We start from the raw sequence: 6,000 nt of genomic DNA on the forward strand, positions 1-6,000 counted from the left end.
TTGTAATATTTTCTTAATTAATTGATTAATGTATAGCCCCAAAGTTCTCTGATAGTCTGTGATCCAGGAGAATCAAGTGTGCTTAGCTTCTGAGCTCAAGACAAGGTTTCCTAAATACTGCTACATTCAATTATCAGATATTATTTTTATATTTAAAAAGTACAATTACTGGTTTAAGAAAAATATAATGATTAAGACAGTATGTTCAACAGAAAAATCATAATGTCATTTCCTACTAGCAGCAGCAAAGACATGATAATAGAGTATTTTCAGTTCTCGTAAATGTATATGTTTCCTGATTGTTAAACAGAGTTATAAGCTTATTTCCAATAATAGAAAAGGTGGACCAAATCAAGAACAGTAGATGAATGAATATCGCAGGGATACAACAAAATACTAATATATTCTTATAATATAATAAGAATGTGTTTTTCCTTGCAGGAAATCTTAAATTCAATCCCCAACATTTAGACTTTGGTCCAAACCAAATTATACCAGATAATACAGATTGAGATCACCAGGATAGTGTCCATTGGTGCTGTAAGACTTCTAAGTAGCTACATATCTACATAGTATAACTTCTATCATCTGAGCATGGAATATAATGATACATACATCATCTCATTATGGAATATATTTGATGCTTTGGCTAATGTAATATAATGCCTAGAACAATATTTCTGGTCCTTGTTTGTAGTAATAGTTATTTGAAAGTTATTTGCATACAGAACCTATTTCTAATTAGAATATTTGGTTCTGATCAGAAGAGAGACATTTCAGAATCAAACATGAAAATCCTGAGATTGCATAAAATAAAACTAGTGCCTCATCAACAGACTCAGGGCCAATAATAAGCACATTTTATATTTAAAAGTACAATTACTGGTTTAAGAAAATATAATGATACATACATCATCTCATTATGGAATATATTTGATGCTTTGGCTAATGTAATATAATGCCTAGAACAATATTTCTGGTCCTTGTTTGTAGTAATAGTTATTTGAAAGTTATTTGCATACAGAACCTATTTCTAATTAGAATATTTGGTTCTGATCAGAAGAGAGACATTTCAGAATCAAACATGAAAATCCTGAGATTGCATAAAATAAAACTAGTGCCTCATCAACAGACTCAGGGCCAATAATAAGCACATTTTATATTTAAAAGGTTTTAGGTATAGACCGAAGTTTTATCATTGATTCTTTTCAGGATAGGGTCTTTGCAGTATGCAAAATAGTGAAGTAGCATTACATTTTGTACATGGTTAGAAAGGATTGCAGAAACCCTAATCCATGGTTGAGTTTGAGCGAAATTATATGAAATTCATGTACACTTTGCCAAAACTTATGGAGGGGGGAACAGAACCCAATCCTCAGTTTGCTCCTTCCCCACCAAATTTGTAATATTTTCTTACAAAGTGTTATAAAGCATTCTGCATATGTACATTCTCCTTTTGGAGTGAATTAAGGCTGTGCTATTGATACAGGGTCTTTGAGGAGTAAAGATTGAGGAAAAATGTATCTGCTACTAGTGGTCATAATAGCCTAGATAGTTTAATATAGGAAGATGAGGGTTAACTGCTACATCTGCTCATAAGAAATTGGCAAAAAAGATGTCCCTTGTGGGAATTGCAACCGTCTGCTTTAACTACACTGTCAGAAGCATTTTCCCTGCATATTAAAAAAAAGTAAATATTGCCAAAGATGTAGGATTTTAGGTATGAGTTGTATACTATTGCTAGAACTACTTGTCTGTTCACTGTGTTCTGGCAAATATAGATTCTTTGTCCTATTTTCTATTTAAGTAACCATTCGTTTCTTGCTGATCATCGTTGGAGGTGAGGCCAGAAATAGAAGAGCTCACTGAAGTAATACCTTTATATATTGAACCTTTTTTGAGATGATATTCCAGAGACAGTGATGTGATTATTTTAGAATGTCTTAGAATAATAGAAGAGAAGTTTGTTTGCATAGAAAGAATGCAAAGTAGAATAGGACAGGGCAGGCCTTGGATGGGAACTTTCTGTGTGAAAATGTGCAGATGCATTTGGCTATCCTTGCTGAAATGCTCTTCTTACAATTGGTCATATATTTCAAGCTGGCGATACAAAATTGGTTTTTAGAAAACTAGCAAGCAAAATGTTCACCATCTTCTAATGCCTACTGCTATTTACTTGTTTCTGTAACCTGCAATTTCTACACCAAATTGCACTTAAGTCAATGAACAGAGTAAAGAAGTTTGTGGAGAGATATTGTGGAGAAAACCTAAATCAATAAAACTTTTCAAAGTTCTCCAGAATGAAGCCAGTTTTAAAATCATAAAAGCCAACTGCAGAGTATGGAATGTGTCGAAATTGCACAATTTAAACTGAAGTGAGCAGTTAGTGCACAGCTTTCAGGACAAGTGATTTGAGGGATATCTAGCAAACTTACAGAGGTTTTTGTTATTGAGGAAAAGTTAATTGTATGTAGTGTGTTGTAGCACGATGTTCAAAAGGAAAGTTCAGTGAGACTCAGCTTTATTAAGTGCGCCAACTGCAAAGAACTCAGTGTTAGAATTTCTACTTGAATTAAAAAAGTTATATTTCATATAATTAGGCATTCCACACAATAGCAAAATCTGTAAAATTTTAAAAGCTACCTCACCTTACAGACCTGATCATTTTAAAGCAGGGCTCTCCAACCTTGGCAACTTTTAAGACTTGTGGACTTCAACTCCCAGAGAGTTGAAGTCCACAAGTCTTAAAGTTGCCAAGGTTGGAGAGCCCTGTTTTAAAGTATAGGTATATGAAAAGGGCTGTGATCAGTGTTGCCAGTGCCTTAGAGGAAATAATTATTTTGGAAGAGGATATTTGTAGGGCTCTTGGTGCTTCTGAGCTTGGTTGTCTACGGAGATTCTCAGTCACCCAGGTCATGGTTGTCCCAAAGGTGCTTTTTCAAGAGGCAATTGAACTTTCTGGTTTTTCTTTGAGGACGTTTTGCTTCTCATCCAAGAAGCTTCTTCAGTTTTCCCACCATCCAGTCAGAGCTGAAGAAGCTTCTTGGATGAGAAGTGAAACGTCTTCAAAGAAAAACCAGAAAGCCCAGTTACCTCTTGTCTGAGCTTGGTTGAGTTCTTGTAGATGTTTCATTACAAAACTAGACAACATCAGCAGTGATAGAAGAGAGTGGTTTTGCTGATGATGGAAATCCTTAGAGCTATGAGTACCTTACATTCATGTTTTTTTTCCAAATTGTGTTTTGACATGGGATAAAAAATAAAAAAGCACTAGACATTTATGATTAGGAACCTCATTAATCATATCAATGATTAATTTCAGGAATTTTTTTTCTGCCAAAGGATAGTTTAGACATGCAGGTGATACTTACAGTTTATTCTAATGGAGATTAAAATATAGGATGATCAATGGAATGGGAAAAATATTCTATCTACCATCAGACTGATTTATTTGCATTTTTAAGAGGCTTTGCAGATGTTTAAACAAAAATATTTCACTATGATATTTAATGCACACTGAAATATATTATGCTTTTTGAGCTTTAATATACAAGCCTGCTAAAGGCCACGTTCTAATATTTAAGCAGCAGAACAATGAATGAAGTTGAATTTTCCATGAAATATAAAAACAGAATCGTTTTTAGGACTTTTCTCATCCCTTCACTGGGTTCAACAGTGCAACCATAGCAGTATGTGTTGATAAATATTTAACCACTGGCTCTGCTAAGTCCATTGCCACTGCCACACGATGCGACTAGTTGCTGAACAGTTGATTGGCACATCAGGTGTTTTGGTTTGAATCATTTTTATGAAATCCAAAAAATGTAACAATTGGCTCTGCAGCTGGAACATGCAGAGACTCTAGCACACAGCTGAATCTTAACTTACATTGTCAATATTTGTTTCTGCTTTTTATTAATTTTGAGCATACAGTGTAAACTTCACATAAAATAGATCTACTAGCAATGTTACCCCAAAACTTCTTGGTCAAATGATTAAAAAGTATTGAATATATTACCTTCCAAAATGAACAAAACATACACACACACACACACACACACACACACACCATAGACACATAGGTGAGCTGTACTTTTATTAGGATTGACCAAAATCCTACACTGTCTATGAAGAACTGATGATCTCATCTTGTGAGATTATACAAAAACCATATGGGAAAGAAATACAAAATTATTCATTGCAGCCATGTGGTCTGATTTTAGAGTCGGCCTTGAGGTGCAAACTTTTGCATCAGTTACTAATTGGTCTTGCAGGGGGTCCAGATTACATCCTAACATTGCAACTGTGATTGAAATAGTCTATAAATTTGATTACAAAATTTCCACTATTCCCAGAGTCTGAAAACAAACAAACAAAAATTAGTTGTACATTAAAATTTCTTTCTTACTATGGGTAAAACTTTTAGGTTTCTGCGTACCAAGAGCAGAAGTAAGGAGAAAGGACAGCAACACTACTACCTCTTGACAGTTTAAGATTACTAGCTTAATTACATTAGGATGTAATAGATTAGTAATTTATTCTACTTTAGTTATTTCTTAGGAAAGTTCTATTTGTTATCCAAAATATATTTTTTAAAGAATCTTAGTTTATAGCAATATAATCACAATATTCTGCTCACTGGGGAAAATATTCAGTGAGCTATATTCAGATAGCAGCTGTTTAGATATGTGGTTGATATTTTTCTTTTCAGGTGCAAGGCTTTATCTTTATCATTGTATAAGAAAGAAGTTGGTGTTATGTTTATTTTTCCAACCAATGTTTGGTTCTCTAATCAGCAGTGCACACATTGAGTGTGAAATTGTTGATAAAACTAAACATTCAGCACTTAAATTTAGTAGATTTTTATATAGTGATAAGCAAAATGAAATGTATTTGGGTGCTGGGATTGGGCAGAATTAGTTCTTGGCATTTAAAGGAGTTGGAGAGGGCAAAGAGACCGAGTTAAGGAAATCAGAACTTCAGATCTTGGATTTACCATGAATTAGATGAAGTAAGACAAGCTTCCCCTGCTTTATTTCATTTACAAATCTGTATCTGTAGTCTGTTTGATAATAATACTATTTAAATATTATTTGTTGCTTTAGGAATTATAAACAGCTACAGTAAGTTTACTTGACGAAATGTTAGTTGTGTTCAGGTTGCAAATCTGGACTGGACAATCATCTGTTTAGGATGCTTTAATGAGAATACAATTAGCAAAATTTAGAGTTGCCAACCTAAATCACTGTCAGAATAGAATAGAATAGAATTTTTATTGGCCAAGTGTGATTGGACACACAAGGAATTTGTCTTGGTGCATATGCTCTCAGTGTACATAAAAGAAAAGATACGTTCATCAAGGTACAACATTTACAACACAATTGATGATCAATATATCAATATAAATCATAAGGATTGCCAGCAACAAGTTATAGTCATACAGTCATAAGTGGAAAGAGATTGGTGATGGGAACTATGAAACGATTAATAGTAGTGCAGATTCAGTAAATAGTCTGACAGTGTTGAGGGAATTATTTGTTTAGCAGAGTGATGGCCTCCGGGAAAAAACTGTTCTTGTGTCTAGTTGTTCTGGTGTGCAGTGCTCTATAGCGTCGTTTTGAGGGTAGGAGTTGAAACAGTTTATGTCCAGGATGCGAGGATCTGCAAATATTTTCACGGCCCTCTTCTTGATTCGTGCAGTATACAGGTCCTCAATGGAAGGCAGGTTGGTAGCAATTATTTTTCTGCAGTTCTCATTATCCTCTGAAGTCTGTGTTTTTCTTGTTGGGTTGCAGAACCGAACCAGACAGTTATAGAGGTGCAAATGACAGACTCAATAATTCCTCTGTAGAATTGGATCAGCAGCTCCTTGGGCAGTTTGAGCTTACTGAGTTGGCGCAGAAAGAACAGTCTTTGTTGTCCTTTTTTAATGATGTTTTTGATGTTAGCTGTCCATTTGAGATCTTGCGATATGATAGAACCCAGAAATTTGAAGGTTTC

Source organism: Ahaetulla prasina, chromosome 6 (genome assembly GCF_028640845.1).
Source record: "Ahaetulla prasina isolate Xishuangbanna chromosome 6, ASM2864084v1, whole genome shotgun sequence".
In the NCBI taxonomy this organism is placed as follows: Eukaryota; Metazoa; Chordata; class Lepidosauria; order Squamata; family Colubridae; genus Ahaetulla; species Ahaetulla prasina.